The sequence below is a fragment of the Dipodomys merriami genome, unplaced genomic scaffold (genome assembly GCF_024711535.1).
Source record: "Dipodomys merriami isolate MVZ:Mamm:240054 unplaced genomic scaffold, mDipMer1.0.p SCAF_40, whole genome shotgun sequence".
Taxonomy (NCBI): Eukaryota; Metazoa; Chordata; class Mammalia; order Rodentia; family Heteromyidae; genus Dipodomys; species Dipodomys merriami.
The window spans coordinates 7673194-7694056 of record NW_027205604.1 but is presented as its reverse complement, the minus strand read 5'-3'; the positions used below and the strand labels follow the sequence as shown (position 1 = coordinate 7694056).

General features: G+C 39.0%; 1 long non-coding RNA gene, 1 other non-coding gene and 1 pseudogene across 2 annotated transcripts in view; 1 reads left to right on the top strand and 2 right to left on the bottom strand.

Moving 5' to 3' along the window:
- The window catches only part of LOC138806486 (uncharacterized), a 49037-nt gene that overhangs the window by 20054 nt on the left and 8120 nt on the right, over positions 1-20863 (top strand). The gene's annotated exons all lie outside the window — the stretch shown is intronic.
- LOC138806467 (zinc finger protein 26-like) lies at positions 56-10024 on the bottom strand (annotated as a pseudogene).
- On the bottom strand, positions 10754-10857 carry LOC138806543 (U6 spliceosomal RNA). Its single transcript, XR_011365915.1, has one exon. It is a non-coding gene; the product is annotated as a U6 spliceosomal RNA (small nuclear RNA).

The window sequence follows — 20863 nt, the reverse complement described above, 5'->3', positions numbered from 1 at the left end:
AATAATAGTTTCTGAGTTTCTAGAACATCAGCTCCTGTGAAAAGGAGTCTAACATTCATTTCAATGCTTGGATTTCTCCTTTATGTATTTTCTGATGTATACGAAGTCCTGAGTTCCCAACTGAAGGATTTCCCATGTTCAGAGTGCTTACATGGCTTCTCTTCTGTGTGACCTCTCTGATGTTCACTGAGAGAGGATTTCTTTTTTATTTTAAAAAATTTTATTTTATTGTACATATGCTGTACAGAGGGGTTACAGTTACATGAGCAAGGTAATGAGTACATTTCTTATCCAGCATTGTTGCCTCCTCCTTTGTTTTTCCTCTACCATCCCTTCCCACCCACTTCTTCAGCTACACCCCTACCTCCCCACCCCCACCTAAATTCTTGTTGAACATTGTTACCTCCTCCTTTGTTTTTTTTCTACTGTCCTTTCCCTCCCCTTTCCCTACCTCCTGAAGTTGTAAAGATCATTTCCAACATAGTGTCTTGTGAGTATCATTGTTGAAATGGGTCATTCTGTGTCCTTGTTTCAGAATTTTGTTATTCCCCTTCCTCTTCCCAAATTTGATAAATGTATATACAAGATGCAGGGTACCAAAATCAAATACAGTAACAACAGGGGATATATGGTAGTGGGAAGAACATGCAAAGGAAACAAAAAAAAATCACATAGTACATTAAAAAATAAGAACAACAAAGAAAAACCTCTTGTGTCCATATCTTGGAGTTCATTTTGCTTAGCATCATCTTATATGGTCATATGTGCATAGCTTTTGAGCTTTTCTGCTCATCTGATAAGATAATCCTGGATGTGTACTAATTATTACAAATAAGGGAAACCATGGGACCTATAGTTCTTTGGGTCTGGCTTACTTCACTTAATATGATTTTTTTCCAAGTCTTTCCATTTCCTAACAAATGGGGTGGTGCCATTCTTTCTGATGGAAGCACAGAATTCCAATATGTATGTACATATTGGAGAATATATATATATATATATATATATATATATATATATATATATATATATACACTATGTGTATATATCTCACATTTTCTTGATCCACTTATCTACTGAGGGGCATCTGGGTTGGTTCCATATCTTAGTTATGGTAAATAATGCTGCGATAAACATAGTTGTGCTGGTAGCTTTAGTGTGGTCTTGTTTGTGATCATTTGGGTAAATGCCCAGAAATGGGATTGCTGGGTCATAGGGGAGCTCTATGTGGAGTCATTGGAGGAACCTCCATACTGCTTTCCCCAGTGGATGAACAAGTTTGCACTCCCACCAATTGTGCAGTAGGGTTCCTTTTTGGCTACATCCCTTCCAGCATCTGTTGTTACTAGATTTCTTGATTATAGCCTGGGGTAAGGTGATCTGTGCTGTTTTGATTTACATTTCTTATATGGCCAGAGAAGTTGAGCATTTATTCGTGTGTCCATTGGCCAGTCTTTATTTTTTTTTTTTTTGGTCGGTTGTGGGCTTGAACTCTGGGCCTGGGCACTGTTCTTCAGCTCATGGCTAGGGTTCTACCACTTGAGCCATAGTGCCACTTCGGCTTTTTCTGCTTATGTGGTGCTGAGGAATTGAACCCAGGGCCTCATGCATGAAAGGCAAGCACTCTACCACTGAGCCGCCACCTTAGCCCCTCTATTGACCATTCTTATTTCCTCTTCAGAGAAGTCAAGAGAGGACTTCTGACTAAAGGTTTTCCCATATTCACTTAAAAGATTTCTCTCCTGAGTGAGTTTTCTGGTGTATCTGAAGGGATGCCTTCTGAGGATAGGCCTTTTCACACTCACTGCATTCCATAGGGCTTCTCTGTGGAGTCAGTTCTCTGGTGTATAATTAGCTGTAATTTCCTACAGAAGGCTCTCTCACATAAGTTACATTCATAGGGCCACTCTCCTGTGTGTGTTCTCCTGTGTATGATGGGGTATGATTTGGTGCTGAAAGCCTTCCCACACTCACTGCACCATAAGGCTTCTCCCTAGCATGGGCTCACAAGCAGTGAGCTGCTCCTTTCTGCTAAGGGCTTTGCCACACTCACTGCACTGATAACGGTTGTTTCCAGTATGAGCTCCTTGGTGCACAATTAGTTGTGTTTACTTATTGAAGGCTTTTCCACAATCAGTACACAGATAAGGTTTCTCTCCTGTGTGCATTCTGATGTGAACAAGGAGGTAGGACTTACTTCTAAAGGCCTTCCCACATTCATTGCACTTATGAGGTTTCATTCCTGTGTGAATTCTCTGGTATACAACAAAGGGAGATTTTAAACTAAAGGTGTTCCCACATTTGCTGCACTCATAGGGTTTTACTCCTGTATGACTACTTTGGTGTAAATTAAGGTGAGATTTCCAGTTGTAAGCTTTTCCGCATTCAAGTTTCCCTTCTGTGTGAATTTCCTGGTGGACTGAGTTGTGACCTGAAAGAAGACTTTGCCACATTCACTACATGAGTAGGGTTTTTCTCCTGTGTGAACTCTCTGATGAGCATGAAGATTTGACTTGGCGGGCTACAAAGGTGGCTCAGTGGTAGAGTGCTTGCCTTGCATGCATGAGGCCTTGGGTTTGATTCCTCAGCACCACATAAGCAGAAGCCGGAAGTGGGCGCTGTGGCTCAAGTGGTAGAGCGTTAGCCTTGAGCTGAAGAGCTGAGGGACAGTGCCAGGCCCAGAGTTCAGGCCCCACAACTGACAAAAACAAAGATTTGACTGACAATGAAGCCTCTTTCACATTTACTGCATTCATAAGGTCTCTCCCTTGTATGAATTCTGATATGTACAATGAACTGTGATTTACAACAAAAAGCTTTTCCACATTCATTACACACTCAGCTTTCTCTATGCTATGAGCTCTTTGATGCTTAAGAAAATATGACTTTTCATTACTATGAAACTTACTAGGATTCTTTCTTAATTAGCTTCTGCTTGAACCCAAGTTTTGTGCCAGACTTTCCCCATGTGTGTTAGAATTGCCTTGAAGAAACATAGGCTTTGCCCATATAAAGTTTTCCAATCATATTACAAGCATAGCTTCTCTCAATACTTTCAAGCTCATCTTGCTTTTTCTGGTACTTCTTCCCAGCCTTCTGGACAGTTCGGGGTGGACATTTTGGCATTTATTATCCATGGCTCTTCTCCATGCTCTAACTTGAAGACTAAATCAGGTTTAGTACCATGATATCCCACTGATGACAAGTTGCTGCAGAGTCCAGAAGATGCCATTTCTCGAAGGACAACTCCATAAATATATCTGTAACTGACAATAATCCCTACCATGTGCAAAGCCCTGTCATCCCTAGTGTTAAGTAAATTATTTAAGATAAGTTGGTTTTTCATTAGGTAGTTGATAAAGAGCACACCATGAAGTATTCAAGCAGGAAAGACAAGTTTATTTTATTTATTTTTGTCAGTCATGGGGCTTTAACTCTGGGCCTGAACGTTGGCCCTCAGCTATTCTGCTCAAGGCAAGAACTCTACCACTTGAGCCATAGCACCACTTCTGGTTTTTTGGTGGCTTATAGGAGATAAGAGTTTCAGTGCCTGGGCTGGCTTTGAACTGTGATCCTCAGATCTCAGCCTCAGAAGTTTATTTTTATATTAGCAAACTGCTGCCCCACTGTGCATGGTGGAGAGCACATGGCTGAAGTCCAAAATAACTCCTTATAATATAAATATGCATGGAGAAAAGATTAAAAGTGTCAGATATTTTAGGTTGAGAGATTGTTTTAAATATTTAATATTAGTTTTTAATTGTTATTATAAAGATGAAATACAGAGGGGTTACAGTTACATGTTTAAAATTTTTTTGTTATCTTTCTCCTTTGTTTTAACCATGAGCAGTTCTATTAAGAAAACAATACAAATTATTTTTTTTGTTGTTGTTGTTGGTCATGGGGCTTGAACTTGGGGCTTGGTTGCTGTCACTGCACTCTTCAGCTCAAGGCAAGTGCTCTCCTGCTTGAGCCACAGTGCCACTTCCAGTTTTCTGGTGGCTAATTAGAGATGAGTCTTATGGACTTTTCTGCCCCGGCTGGCTTTGAAATCTTGATCCTTAGATTTCAGCCTCCTGAGTAGCTAGGATTACAGGTGTGAGCCATTGGCTTCCGGCCAAATTACTTTTAAGAATTGAATTATATCTCTAACTGTAGTGTTGCAGACAGGAGATAGAGTAGTGTGGGAAGGAATTTCAGGCTCTAATAGCTCTAGTTTCAGGCTCTAACAGTTCTTGGGCTTACCATAGAGCCAGGAGACAGGAAAAAGTCAAACAATAATATAAGAGAAGGCAGTATTTTGAGGTCAGAAAAGGTGAGGGTAAGGGAGGGAGTTTCTATGCTTAAGACTCAGAGGTGAGCTATAGGAATCATGCAGGTACCAGGATTGTAATGAAATGGTGAGTCAACACTGCTTAGATATCTGGGCGCCATATTGGTGTTATTGCTTATTAGGTGTTCTTGAGCAATTCATGTATATTTTTAAGGTCCAAAAAATAACCTGAAAATATTCTATTCCCATTCTACTAATGAATAAAGTAGTACTCAGAAGTCTGAGTCAGGTCATGCATATGTAAGCCGAGGCTCGTCTGGAACGTATGTGTAGTTAAGGCTGGCCTCAAACCTCTGATCTTTTCCTCCATCTCCCAAGTACTGGTGTATACCATCATGCTAAGATCTAGGGTCTACTTTTATTATTTATTTTTTTCACGTTCTGGGGCTTGAAATCAATGCCTCATGTTCTTAAGGTGATGCTGTACCACCTGAGCTTCACCTCCAGCCTAGCGTTTTGCTAGTTAATTGGAGGTGGAATCTCTTAGATTGTTTTTGTCTGAGCTGGCTTTGAACCTTGATTCTCTGGATCTCTGTGTCCTGAGTTTCTAGGATTATAGGTATGAGCCACTGGCACCCAGAATAAAGGATTTATTTTTTCTTTAATTTTAACATGGATGTTTTTGTTTTTGCTTTTGCTTTTTGTTTTATGTTCTTTTTCTTTGGTGGTTATGGGGCTTGAAATCCAGGGTGCTGTCCCTGAGTTCTTTTGCTCAAGGCTAGCACTTTACCACTTTGAGCCATAGCTCCACTTCTGTTTTTGTTTTTGTTTTTGTTTTGTGGTTAATTGGAAATAAGAGTATCATGGACTTTTCTACCCTGGTTCGCTTTGAACTGTGATCCTCACATCTTAGCCTCCTGAGTAGCTAGAATTACAGGTATGAGCTGCCAGTGCCCAGCTTGCAGTTTTTATTTGTGTATATTACTTATACAAGATAATACATTTCATTGTAATATTTTCCTACATGGATATAACATAATACTTTGATTATGCTTATCCCTTAATATAAATTGCAAATAGTTTCATGTTTTCAAAGATTAGAAGAACACATGACAACAAGAAAATAGAGGAGCTTTTAAAAGAATACCATGACCAGTTTTGTCCCAATCCAGTTAAACCAGAATCTCTGCAGTTTGGGGGGAGAGGCTGAAGCCTGGGTAATTTTTTTCTTTTAAGGTTTCACTGGTGATTTTAACATGCAGACAGCGGTTGAAACTGCCGTTTTAAATAAATGATACATTAGTGCTACTGAAGTATGCAGCTGAAGCAAATCGGACACACTGGGCCAAAGATATTAGTGCCTATAGCAAAATGATAGCTTGGCTGCAGTTGACATAGCAGCTAAGAATGAGTAGTAGAAAGGCCAGTTGGCTTGGAGCAATCCTAAGTGCCTAACAAAGACAAGCTTGTCACCAATGCTTGTCATAAACAGTAATCAGTAAAGTGATCAGTAATTTGGGCAATAGTAGGTATAGATACTTTATAACAACAGCTATCAATAACACAAGCAGGAAGTGTCAGTTACTTTATTCTTAGTGCAAATGACCACAGTGCCAGAATTCAACACCAGATAGTCATCTTTGAATGTTCAGATTCACATGTCTTTGATTAAAGGTTCCTAGGCAAGCTAAGTGCTGGGGAAGTGTGAAGGGCGTAGACTATTTTGCCCCGGCCCCATATGGCAGGTTTATACTGGGCTGTGTAGCCTATATGCATGCAGGCCAAGGGAAATGGTATGGAGGAAATATGCTCTAAGATTGATTAAAAAAAACAGCAGTCATTCAAGCCTTCATATGAACTATTTCCTGTGGAAAATAATAATGGAGAGGAAGCAGGTTGGTTGATCTGCTGAGGTTTCATAAGCTGCCTTTACGGTGGGGTCTGCATAACTTTTGTACAGCAGAGATGGGATTTCTCTGGTGTTTCCATAGATAATTGGCTCTCAGGATAGCTGCACATAATAATGCTGAAATATTTATCGGACCATGAAAGTACCTAGTGACCAAAATAATTGGTGTTCATTACTCCAAAGAGCCCATCTTTCTTAGTAAAGCTATATCTCTAAATAATGAGTGAACATTTATTAAAATGACAGTATGCCCTTTACCTTTACCATTTCATTTACAAATGATTAATCTGAGGCATGGAGAGTAGATTTATTTCCTGATGTTGGTCAGTGTGGTGAGGGTAAGATTCAAATCTGGTCTTCCCAGCTCCGGATATATGTTCTCTAGACCGTCCAGCCTTCTTTGGGAATGTAACAAACATTTAGAGAAGACAGGGATGGAAATGTGAATTAGTGGTAGAGTGCTTGCCTAGCATGCATAAAGCCCTAGGTTCAGTTCCTTAGAACCACATAAACAGAAAAAGCTGGAAGTGGCTCTGTGGCTCAAGTGGTAGAGTGCTAGCCTTGGGCAAAAAGAAGCTCAGGGATAGTACCCAGGTCCTGAGTTCAAGCCCCAGGTCTGGCAAAAAAAAATAATTAGAAAAGGGAAAGAAATTATCCTGGTAGATATGCCATTAAAGCCATAAGAATACTAGCAGCATAACTGTTCCATTAGGAACAAAAATACTGCTCTGATGACGTTGCTGGTATAATGAAAGATTTATTATAGATGATGGACTTAAAAAGAATGCCTGACATACATATAGTATAAATTTCATTCATGCAGTAGTCATATGGCTAATAGGGAATGTGTACTCCAGGGCATATGGACTGTCAAAAGTCATTCTTGTGATAGACTGAGGTTGAGTTTCTATAGATTTTGCCTGAAAGGTATTCACATCTGAAAATGGAAGCAATTTCAGCTGACCAGATTGTGTTCTACTTAGTAGCTTACAAACATTAGAGCTGTCAACTCTTGCACTGTCCCTGAGCTTTTCTTCCCTCAAGGCTAGCACTCTATCATTTGAGGAATAGATCCACTTTTCACCTTTTGGTGGCTAATTGGAGATAAGATTCTCATGGACTTTCCTGTGTGGCTGATTTTGAATCTTGGTATTCAAAGCTCAGCCTCCTGAGCAGCTAGGATTACAGGTATGAGCCAGTGGTGCCCTGCTGTTTCTTTTTAAATTCATTTTTTATCTATTTTAAAGCTTTTCTTTTTTATTGTTACTACAAAAGTGATATGTAATATAGTTAGAGTTATGTAAGTCAGGTAATGAGTACATTTCTTTTTGGACAGGGGTCACCCCTTCTCTCTCATTCAGTTTTCCCCTCCCATTCCCACCCACCAGTTGTATAGTTCATTTTCAACATAGTGTCTAGTAAATACTACTGCATTTGTTCACCTTTGTTCTTTCATTTCCGTGTCCCCCTTGACCTCCCAAAGACAGATAAATGAACAAACAAGACAAAGAGAAAACAACAAAGAAAAACCCTCTTGTTTCTATTTCCTGGAGTTCATTTTGATAAATATTATTTTCTGTGATCATTTTCTTTCTTTTTTTATTGTTTTTCTTTTTAAAAATAGACTTCTAATAGCAGTTTGGGGTTGATAGAAAAACAAAGAGGACTCTAAGAGAGCTCTCACATACCCCCTATCTTTTTTTTTTTTTTGCCAGTCCTGGGGCTTGAACTCAGGGCCTACGCTCTGTTCCTGAGCTACTTTTGCTCAAGGTTAACACTCTACCACTTGAGCTGCAGCACCACTTCTGGTTTTTTCTGTTTATATGGTACTGAGGAGTTGAACTCAGGGTTTCATAAATGTTAGGCAAGCACTAAGCCACATTCCCAGCCTACCTCCTATCTTTACAAATGCTTAGTTCCCACAAATATACTTGGTATACTTGGCATTATAGAGGAGCCTATATTGATACATCATTATCACTTAAGACCATAGTTTACATTAGGGTTCACTTTTAATATTGGATATTTTATAATTTTAGACAAATGTATCCACTAGTATAGTATCACACCACGTAGCTTAAATTGTCTTAAAAATTCTCTGAGGTAAATTTTCACAAGTCAAAATAACCAGCTACTTAGTTGCTGAGTCCTCTGACTACAACCCATGATTGCAAATTTCAAGGCTTATCAAGTGGACTCTGAAATGCATTTGGAAAGCACATGGGTGGTACTTGAAACTTGCCTTTTGTACTGTACTGTGGCAGTTATCAAGAAACCAGACTTCAAGTTATAGACTTGCAGGAGGCCATGAGCACACTATATTACATGGAACCTCACAAAGTAATTAACCCTAAAATCCTTGAGTTAAGCTTGCCTCCTAAAGTAGAGAACTGGACACTACATTGCTTTGATACAGTTTTATCAATGTAGTAAGGTTCAGATTTTGATGGAGTCAAAAGTAGTCTTCCACAAAGGACCCTTCAAAATATTTTTTTTTCTGCAATAAAGACACAATGAAAATAAGACAAAAGGAGTCATGCTACATTTTATTAAGTTCATTTCTAAGGCATAAGTGAAATAAATGTGCTTGCCATTGAGTGAGATTGTCACCATAGGTTTTCTAGTGTGAAAGGTTTTTGACATATTTTTGAATGATGGAAAGCAAGAATGTTGGAGCAGATTTTAAGTGGGAGCTGATCTGTGTCGATTAGTTTGAATTGATTTACAATTCATGAAGCCATTGATGGCAGGAAAGAACCATTACTGAGTGAGTAGCAAGATGAGGGTCACAGAGATAATCCATAGAGGTCAGAAGTGGATCAAGGCTGGTAATGGACCCTGGAAGAAGCTCACTGCTATTGCTGCATTGACCACTTGATAATACGGAAGGGTTGAGCTTGTGGTATGTTTCTTATTTTCTCCTCTATGGCATTTTTATGGCCACCAAGGCATAACCTGTGTTATATAACTCTGCAGATTACTTTTAGAGGCTATAACTCAAACTAGATTATTTCTAGGGTCAGCCCAATATAATTCTTAGGAAGGTTACTTAAATAGTAACACTAGAAAATTGATGTAGTATAGTATAGTATACTATTGCTGGATTTTGTTTTCTTTCTTTTTTTTTTTTTAGTTCACTTTTAGATGGTTTGGCTTTTTTTTTGGCCAGTCGTGGCGCTTGAACTCAGGGCCTGGGCTCTGTCCCTGAGCTTCTTTTGATAAAGGCTACACTCTCCCACTTGTACCACAATGCCACTTCTGGCCTTTTCTGTCTATGTGGTATGAAGGAATGGAACCCAGGGCTTCATGCATGTTAGGCAAGCACTCTATCACTAAGCCACATTTCCAGCCCCAGTTTGGCTTTTTTAAAAAAATCATATAACTTACTTCCTTATCTTCCTTTTGGAACTACTTCTTTTTCTTTTCTTTTCTTTTTTTTTTCTTTTTGTTGGCAGTATGGCTTGAACTCAGGGCCTGGGCACTGTCCCTGAGTTTTTTTTGTTCAAGGCTAGTGCTCTACCACTTTGAGCCACAGCACCACTTCCAGTCTTCGGGTGGTTAATTGGAGATGAGTCTCACAAATTTTCCTCCCTGGACTGGCTTCAAACTGTGTTGTCAGATCTCAGCCTCATGAGTAGCTAGGATTATAAGCATGAGCCATCACACCTGGTTTTGTCTATTTTTTTTTCAGTGAAAGTCAGCATCAATTTAAACCAGATAGACTCAGACCTGAGTTTCGGAGCCATGGTGTCTCAGCAATGACATGACCGTAGAGTCCTTAGTCTAAGTATTCATAGAATACATGAGGCCTTTACTGTCATGGAACTTACGCTTTTCCACATGTTTGAGAACATAATCAAGCACCATGCTTGTTCTACTAAATTATAATTTTTGCAAATACTGAGTACCTTCTGTAAAGAGAAGGTTTAAGAAGGCATAACATGTCTTAGTGGAGGATACACCTGGGGACCTTGTATATGATGTAGTGAGTGTTTGTATAGGAAATGATGCTATTTACCCATGAAACTGCTTTTAGGCTCCTAGTGCTTCTGTATCTCTCACAAACTCTCTAGATTCTTCATATAGGTTTCAAAGGCTTTGAAATACATGGTTAGATTTAATCACAGCAATAATTCCACTTCTCTAATACCAGTTTTTCAGTGTTGGTGTTTCATCACTATGACAAAATACCAGACAGAACAACTTAAGGAAGGATGGGTTATTTTAGCTCAGAGGTTTTAGCTCATTTTGGTGAGTTGGTGAGTTGAATAAGAATGAGAGTTGGCTAAGAATGAGAGAGAAAGAAAAGAGTATATTAGGTAGGAGGAAGCTAGTTCTCTTAAGCCTGCACTGCAGGTTTTTTTTTAATTTTACTGGTCCTGGGGCTTGAACTCAGGGCCTAGGCTCTGTTGCTGAGCTTCTTTTACTCAAGGCTAGCACTCTACCACTTGAGCTACATCGCTGTTTACGGCTTTTTCTGTTTACATGGTACTGAGGAACTGAACCCAGGGCATCATGCATGTAGGCAAGCACTCTACCACTAAACTACTTTCCCAGTCCCAGTTTTTAAAAAAAATATGGAACGCTTCATGAATTTGTGTATCATCCTTGCATAGGAGCCATGCTAATCTCTGTATTGTTCCAATTTTTGTATATGTGCTGCTGAAGCGAGCACTAAGCTGCAGGTTTTGTCCTTTTAATTCTAATTCTGTCCAGGTCCCCTGTGGCTCTGCCCATATTTGGAGCTAGTATTTCCCACTTGCTATTCCTGAGAGTAACCAACTCAGAGATCTGTTTTACTGATCTCCTATGTGCTTCTCAGTCCAGTTAAGCTGTTAACCAAAATTAACCATTATATTTAGGGGAGGTGTCACTGTGGGGGAGTTGGATCTATTTTCTAGAGGAAGAAATACTAGCACTGAGTCCAAGGATGAAAAGCAGTGATTTAGGTTTCTGGCAAATGTGTGTGCCAAGCTAGGAAGCTGCAAGGGAAAGTTTACAGAGACTATGTGTGTTTCTTTCAATCTTGGTTTCCTTATGTGTAATAGTATTTACCTTACAAAAGTATTGTGAGGAGAAATGAGAGAGTATTTGTTTGTAATGAAATGAGTTAAGTGCTAACAAAATTATTGCCTCTGCTGCGATAGATTAGTACAAGCATATGCAAAAGAACTATATACACCCTTCATATAACACCTCTTAAGTTCACAATTCTTGCCTGATAAGTACTGATGTGTCTGTGGAAGAAATAGCTGACTGAAACTACTCAGGGGCGATTGTAGCTAGATAATTAAGTCACTCACCTCCCTTCACTTGCTGATGATCCTTAGTAGTCAAGAACTGTGTTGATTTGACTTTTCTTGCTCAGGTCAATCTGAGTCACCAGTTGCTCAACAATTCAATTTCCTCATTGCAAATAATTTACCTGTGGTATTACCCTCTTATATCCTTATCAGGGTTTTTTTCTGGGAGGGAGGGGCACTGGTTGTGGGTCTTGAACTCAGGGTCTGGGTGCTGTCCTTGAGCTCTTTCACTCAAAGTTAGTGGTCTACTGCTTTAAATAACATCTCTACTTTCAGTTTTCTGGTGGTTAATTGGAGATTAGAGTCTGACAGACTTTCCTTGCCTGGGCTGGCTTTTGAACCATGACCTTTAGATCTCAGCTTCTTGAGGATTACAGGTGTGAGCCACCAGTGCCTGGCTTCCTTATCAGTTTTATTCTAACATAGTATGGTGTGCCAGACACTGATCTTAACACTGTTAGCTTATTTAATTTTCCTAACAAGCCTATTATTATCACTATTTTCAAAATGCAGAGAATGTAGTACTGGGAGCCTGAGTAAGCAGCAACTAGATCCCAGATTCATCTGTTTAACAAAGCAGTTTATGAATACAAGGTATCTTGATCAGTGTCACCCCTTTGAACATACATTTCCTTTTGACCCACCCTTCTCTTTTCTTAATTTTGTAGTATGTACTATGAATTCTTGACTACATTCTTTCTCCTTTCATCCCTTCATTTATCCACCCCTTTGGACCATTCTTGTGGGGATTCTTACAGTTTGAATTGGCTTCTGATGAAAATAGTGGTAGTTAGAAACTCACCAGCATAGTCCTCAGGGGAGAGGAACACATGAAACATTCCAACTCCCATGAGACATTCTGGCCTGCTATACTGGAGGCTGAGCTTGAGTGAACCAGGACTCTTTCCATCTTTCTAACCTGATTACAAATCTGAAAATAGATTTTTATTGTCCCTTCTTTGCTGCTTATATTCCATGCTGCACCTTTCAGGTCTTATCTCACTAATGACAAAAATAGGCAACTCAGATGCCCCTCTGTGAACAAATGAATCAAGATAATGTGGTATATATACACAATGGAATTGTACTCCTCCATTAGAAAGAATGATATTGTACATTTGTAAAGAAATGGAAAAACTTAGAAAACATTATATCAAGTGAAGTGAGTTAGGACAGAGACAAAGCTTGATGGTTTCCCTCATATGTGGTAGCTAGAATTAGTCTATAAAGCTATAAATAAACATGCTAGGTGGTATGCAGGTGGTTACAAATTTATTAACTGAAATATGGTAGCTTAAAGAGGGAAGTAAAATAGAGTAATTCCTTAGAAAGACAAAGTCAAAGCCCAAGAAACACCAAGAAACACCAAGAAATAGGTACTTTCAAAAGAAGGGGGGTGTTAAGGAGGGGAGGGGTAGATAAATGAAGAGGAGAAAGGGGGGGAAGGGAGGGGAGAGAATGCAATCAAGAATTCGTTGTATACGCTACAAAATTCAAAAAAGTAATGGAAGAGAGGTAGGTAGAGAGGGAGATGAGAATGGTGAAAGGGGTGAACTGGTCAGGATGCAGTGTATTCATAAACTGCTTTGTTAACTGACAAATCCTTTATACAACTACTTAAAGATAATTTTAAAAAAGTGTTAATTCCAAAAGAGAGCAAAATTACAAAGAATCAAGACTGAGTGAATTGCTAAACTCCAGAGTGGTTGTTAGCTTTATTGTCTCCACCTGTAGGCCTTTCCAAGAGAGGGCCCCTCTCAGTGCAGAGCTCAGACCTATCCACATCAGCAGCCCAAGAGAACAAAGCTAAGGAAGCATTGAGAAACTGGAAAGAGAAAGCTAATTCCAAACACTCCTTCATGTGGGAGCAGCTCTCACCTACTTCTTTTTTTTTTTTTTTTGGGTCCGGTCGTGGGGCCTGAACTCTGGACCTGGGCGCTGTCCCTCAGCTCTTCAGCTCAAAGCTAGCGCTCTACCACTTGAGCCACCGCATCACTTCCAGCTTTTTTCTTTTTGCTTATGTGGTGCTGAGGAATCGAACTCAGGGCCTCAGGCATGCAAGGCAAGCACTCTACCACTAAGCCACCTTCCCAGCCCAAAGCTCTCACCTACTTCTGAACACTTGAAGCTACAATTCAAGCAGCAGAGCCTTAGTATCTCTTTCATCATAGGGGTAGGGGTGGGTAAGATTGGGTTCAGTGAGATAGGAAAAGAGGCAGAGATTATAACTGAGTTCCCTAGAAGTTGGCTGTGTCACCAACAGTAGCACAGGATTAATCAGAACTGTTGATGAAATTCATAAATGAGTCAGGATACAACATATTGTGAGGCAAACAGTAGGGACTCATGAGTCAAGTGACCTCAGTTTGAATTCTGCTTTACTATTTACTAGTTGAGTGAGTTTGTACAATTTGCTTAATCCCTTGTGACTCAGACAAGCCAATTTAAAGCCTGACCATAAAGTTTAGAATGAAAAAATGAAAGGAGAATGGGTGGCTATGGCACGTTACACAACTTGGCAAACCTATGTTGGGAGATGTTAGTACTTCTCTCTCAGCAACCAATGGAAGAAATAGATAAATGCAAACAAAAAATCCCCAAACACATCAGTAAGGAAATAGGAGACATGAACAACAGAACATTATCAAGCAGATTGACCTGATTGACATTGTTAGAAGACACTGCCTCACTACGCAGGCCACTTAATTGGACTCCCTCCATAAAGGGTTTTGTTGCCAAAGAATTAGAAATTTTCTTTGCATCCAGCTTTTACTTTGATAAAAATCAAAATTTTATACAATTATAGAACCAGTAGAACAGTGGTATCTGTTTCAAAGTAAATATAGCTCATTTTGCTGTTTTTCCCCTTTCTTTATAGCATTTGAGCACCTTCTCCCTTCAGGAAGTAGGGAGGGATGGATATGTACCTCATTCATCTCTCTTGTACTCCTTCCCCGGGGATGTGAAATGGGAAAGGGAAGATAGAGATGGGAAAATTAATTCGAGGATGGACACTAAATTTGCAAAAATATTTCCATATCTGTTGTTATTTGTCAGTAATAATGATATGGGAATAGAGGGAAAGCTTGGACCATGTTGTAGTTATTGTTTGATATTATTTAGCTTTCATTGAATTGCTCTTTTTTTTTTTTTTTTTTTTTTGGGTCCGGTTGCGGCGCCTGAACTCTGGGCCTGGGTGTTGTCCCTCAGCTCTTCAGCTCAAGGCTAGCGCTCTACCACTTGAGCCACAGCACCACTTCCGGCTTTTTTCTTTTTGCTTATGTGGTGCTGAGGAATCGAACCCAGGGCCTCAGGCATGCAAGGCAAGCGCTTTACCACTGAGCCAACTTCCCAGCCCCTGAATTGCTCTTTTGTCACAGGCCATCATCACTTGTTTCATATTCTGCAGAGGTGTCAGGTGATAGAATAGTTAATTGTTTAAGATCCAAGATTAGCTTCCCTGAATACAAACTAGGCTCTTTGTAAGTGAAAAGTGATGAAAATATAGGTGGAATATGTGTATATGTATATGTGAATATATAAAGATATATATAAATGAATATATTTATATGAATATCTGTGAATATTACTCTGCCATAAAGAAGATAAAATTTTGTCACTTGCAGGAAATTAGATGGATCTGGAGATCATGATGTTGAGTGAGATAAGCCAATCTTAAAAAGTCAACAGGTTGCTTGATGCCAGTAGATCAAGCCTGTGATCCTAGCTATTCAGGGCTGAGATACAAGGATCACTCTTACCTCCAGACCACCAGAATGCTGGAAGTAGAATTGTGGCTCAAGAGTTAGAGTACTATTCTTGAGCACAAAAGCTCAGGGACAGCACCTGAGTTCAGGGGGCCCTGAGTTCAAGCCCTAGGACCGGTGCATATGTGGGTTGTACCCACACATACATGCACATACACAAAGTGAACATTTTCTTTTCTTTTCTTTTTTTTTTTTTTTGTTAGTCGTGGGGCTTGAACTCTGGGCCTGGGCACTGTCCCTCAGCTCTTCAGCTCAAGGCGAGCGCTCTACCACTTGAGCTACAGCGCCACTTCCGGTTTTCTGGTGGTTTATTGGAGATAGGAGTCTCACGGTCTTTCCTGCCCGGGCTGGCTTTGAACCGCGATCCTCAGATCTCAGCCTCCTAAGTAGCTAGGATTACAGGCGTGAGCCACCAGCGCCCGGCTGTGAACATTTTCTATTCATGTTCACACTCATTTGTTGAGAATAATGCTATGATAATGATAATAGTAACAAATGATAATGGATATGTATCCATTTTCATCAGATATGGGAGTGTATTAATGATGTGGGAGGGGAAAAGAGGAACTCTGAAGGGCAAAGAGGATTGAAGGACATTGAACAAATTCACCCTCTCTACCAGGCTGCCATTCCTCCCCTCTTTCAAATGACATTTGGTGGGTTTCATTATGCTATAGCCGTGTGTGTGTGCGCATGGGTCTATATCTGTGTGTGGGTCTCTGTAGTACCACTGTGTGCTTGTATAGAAATACTACAGTGAACCCCCGGCCCCACAATGAAACATTACAAAAATGTCAAAATAGAAAAAACCCTTAAACCCACAGTACCAAACAAATAAATACTACACCTCCCCCCAAAAATCTACACAACAACTGAAACTCTGTACACAGGAAAGTGTGTGTGTGTGTGTGTGTGTGTGTGTGTGTGTGTGTGTGTGTGTGTGTGTGTGTGTGTGTGTGTGTGTGTGTGTGTATGTATGTGTGTACACATGGATAAATTTGTAAAAAAAGGGTGAGATAGGAGATAGTGTTGGGCCAACAAATGAAGCACTCTGGGCAAGTGAATAATTGTCCTAACTTCCCCTGGGTTTTTGCTGATGCCCTCCAGCTTACATTGATGTCCTTTGTTAAGTGCGTAAATGAGATTGAGGTTATTCGCTTCTATCATTACAGCATCCCATATACTAATTCTACAAAATACTAAATAAAAAAAGTGCTGTGAGGTTTTGAAATTGGGATCCAGACTACTTACAATTAAAAGAATCAGAGTAGGAGCCGGGCGCTGGTGGCTCACACCTGTAATCCTAGCTACTCAGGAGGCTGAGATCTGAGGATCGCGGTTCAAAGCCAGCCCGGGCAGGAGAGACCGTGAGACTCCTATCTCCAATAAACCACCAGAAAACCGGAAGTTGAGCTGTGGCTCAAGTGGTAGAGTGCTCGCCTTGAGCTGAAGAGCGGAGGGACAGCTCCCAAGCCCAGAGTTCAAGCCCCACGACCGACAAAAAAAAAAAAAAAAAAAAAGAATCAGAGTAGGGACAGCATTAGGTCACTGGTGAAGCAGAAGGAGCTGATGGAGAGATGATGATGATGTTGGTACAGTAGGAAAACAACCTCAGAGTTCCTGCTGACAGGACACTTTTCCAAAGTACTATTAATTATAACTCGCTATTAGCTAACTGCTGGGAACTGACATCCTTTGCATGTCAACTAAAGTGCAGCAACCTTTTAGCTAGTAGGGCTTGCTCAGTCTTAATCATTAGTGAATTAGTTAAATTGTAACATTGAGATAAAAATAATTAGCTGATGTCACTTGGGAACAAGTTTAAACTGGAATGGTTGTTAGAGGCTCTGACTGTGGTGGTTGATGGGTGATAACTGACATAACTCTGATTTAGCCAGCCTTCATCATGACCTTTTTGAGATCACTCAGGATGAGATTATTGTCATGGATTTGATTTCAGCTTTGAAGTTGTAGCATGTAAGGATGGTGCAATGCATGTGCTTTATAGTCAACTAGCATTCATTCAGAAACTCATAATGTAGTTAGCAGATTATTGAAATTCATATTTCTTCCAGTATTTTGGGGATAATTTTACCAATTATTAATGACTCCATCTTGTGAGATCTGTATATGAAGCCTTTTTGGCAATTCTGTGAACAGATGTGATTGTCAGGTCAGAGGCTGTGAAGAAAAGCTCAGATTGTGCTTTACAAGTGTGTCTGGGTTTTGATGGTCAACATGTTCCTTCTGTCTCAAATAATCCAGACATAACTGAATAAACAAAGCTTAATTGGTTTGATTTTTATTCATGCTTTGATGGCTGACATAAGCAGAAAATGTGAAGAAACATTACCTTAAGTGACCTGAGAAGTTCATTTTATTAGAATGAAAAAAATTTCTTCAGCTTTACTGTTAAACATTTTTACACAGTAAATTCAGTCTTTTTTGGTATGTAATTCAGATTTCAGACAGAAATATAGACAAGTAATGTACCATTGCAATCAGGAAAAAGAACAGTTTCACCATTCCCCCAAATTCTCTCTTATGCCCCTTTATAAATGGTCTCCATCTCCTTACCCTGGATTTAGTTCTATACTTTTGCCTTTTCTAGCTATCATGTCAAAGGAATGAGATTATGTAGCCTTTTGAGGTGGCCCCAATCACTCAGCCTCTTTGAGATTCATCCACATTTTTAGAATCAGTTTGTTCATTTGCAGAGAGTTATTCTATTGGTTTTTTTACAAAATGGATTTTTTCCCTTTTTATGAATTCTTTTCTATTAACATATCTTAATCATACAAAATAATGGGTGCCATTATGGTACTCTTGTACATGATTATAATGTACTTTGATTATATACATCACCATTATCCTCTTACCCTCCTACCCCCTTCCTACATATGGAATCCTTTCCTCTTTTCCAGAAAGTCTCTTTTTTTTTTTTTTTTTTTTTTTGCTGGTCCTTGGGCTTGAACTCAGGGTCTAAGTGTTGTCCCTGAGCCTCTTTGTACTCAAGGTTAGTGCTCTACCACTTGATCCACAGTGTCACTCCTGGAGATAAGAGTCTCACAGACTTTTCTGTTTGGGGTGACTTTGAACTGCAATCCTCAGGTCGTAGACTGTTGAGTAGCTAGGATTATATATGTGAGCCACTAGTGCCTGGCCAAGTCTTTTGTCTTTTAAATCAATATTTCACATATGATAGAAAACATACAATATCTGTCAATCTGGCTTATTTCATTTAACATGATGATCTCTAGTTCTATCCATTTTCCTATACAATTACACAATTTTTTTTATGCTCAAACAATCCTCCGCTACTTACACATCCACATTTTTATCCATTAATCTGTTGATGGTCATCTAGACTGATTCTATTGCTTGTCTGTTGGGAATAGTGCAGCAATATCAGGTGTGCATATATGTCCATTGTATACTGCTTTGATCCTGCTAGATATATGCCCAGGAGGGGTATGGTAGTTCTACAGTTTTTTGAGGAACATCCATACTGATTTCCCTAGAGGCAGACCCTCTTTACGTTGCTTCCAACAGTATGTGAATTTTCCTTTTTTTCCATTGTTTTTATTTTGTCAGTTGTTGGACTTGAACTTGGGACCTAAGTGCTGTCCTTGAGCTCCTATCACTTTGAGCCACAGAACTACTTCCAGTTTTCTGATGGTTCATTGGAGATAAGAGTGTCAGGGACTTTTCCTGCCAGGGCTGACTTTCAGCAATGATTCTCAGCAGCTAGGATTACAGGCATGAGCCACCAGCACCAAGCTCCTATTATTTTTCATTGAAAATTTTTATTCTCTATTTAATAGCCATTCTGATTGGGCTGAGACAGAATCTCGACTGCTTTATTTGCTTCAAGTTATTTTTCACTACTACTGATAAAGTGCTTTTAGATAGAAGTAAAATTTGGCCTTAAAATAGTTTGTAGTTTATTCCTAAAATGAGAATAATGATAATACCATATGCAAGAAACAAGTATATGTAGTAGTACAATATCAATATTTAATGATGTGGTTATTTTCCAAGTAAAAAAAGGTAACACTAAGCAATCAGGGATATATTTTTTGACATAATGCAGTAGGAGATATAAATATATTCTTAACCAGTTTGTTTTTATCATAATTCTTTTTAATTAAACTAGAAAGCAGTAAAGACATAAATAGTCTTCAGAATGGTTGACAGTACATTTTTTTTCTTCTTAGATCACCAATACAGAATTATAATAAAAATTATGTATACATGCATTTATATTTTATGCAGCACCTCTCCTAAGGTCACTGTAAGCACAGATACTTCCTAAGCTTAATTTGCTCCCTATATAACAGAGAAACTAGCAATGAATAGTTTATGAAACTAATAATTCTGAATTATGTGAAAATAACTTTTGCAATTTTTGAGAATTATCAAGATTAGGTTTTTTCCTGTAATTGTAACCTATTAAATTACACTTAACATGTGATTTACAGCATTTTATTTTGTATTTGATATTATCTATGGAAATAATAATCCATACAGATCCCTTAAAATAACATAATGTAGGCAAAATCAAAATTTTAAAATCTTAAAGCCTTACTTGGAAATCCTGTTTGGATTTAGCAATTAGAGATAGACTGATAATTTCCTTAGTTCTTATATGTCCTTGCTTTGAGAATGTTTCTTTGAAGTAAGAAGATACTATTTGAACTCAATAACTTTTATTGAGAAGAAAATTTGGAACCAACATGATAATCCTAATCGAATTTCTGCGAATACAGTTGTAGGTGCCCCCCCCCTTTTTTTTGCCATGTACTGTGCTTAGGACTTTCTGTTTTCCCTTCATGTTCATTCTCTGAGGTTGGTACTATGGTGCACATTTTCTAGAACCTGCTTCATGGAAGGCAATGAGCACAGATGGGACACTTAATACCCTGGTCTTCCCAGACTCTCAGACTGTGAGCTCCTTGAAAGTTGCCAAGTAATGAAATGGCCTTACAGTCTAGTGCTGGCCATGTAGAAGAAAGTGGGAGTAGGAAGTTGCACAGGACTTTTTGAGTGCCCAGACAGTGGGCAACAGCTACATGTAGCCAGTGAATAATTAGACAAAGAATTCTGATCATGCTTCAAATAAGCTAAGAGAAAAACCACACTTGTAAGGACCTTAAAGTATGAAAATACTTTCATGAAAAAGAGTTTTTGGAAAATTATGTGTTCAAACTCATATCTAATTTTGCTGGGGTTAAATGTAAATAATCAGTTTTGTAATTTGCTATACAATATATCAGTGAAGAGCTAGGACTTTTTACTTACATGGAGCTATGCTTTGTTCCTTATAGAAAAGTTTATTCACATGTTATTTCCCCTGAATATTTTTTCAATACATATATGTGTACAGTTGAGCCTTAGTATTTGTGAGCTATCCATCTTTTAAGTAAATACATATATTTCTATATATGTTTGTGTTTCAAAGTTGTATTTATAAACATGTATGGATTTTTTTTGTTGACATTTTATTCCTTAAATATATAGCAACTCTTGGGGCTCAGTGGTAGAGCGCATGCCTTGCATGCCAGAGGCCCTGGGTTCGATTCCTCAGCACCACATAAGCAAAAATAAAAAA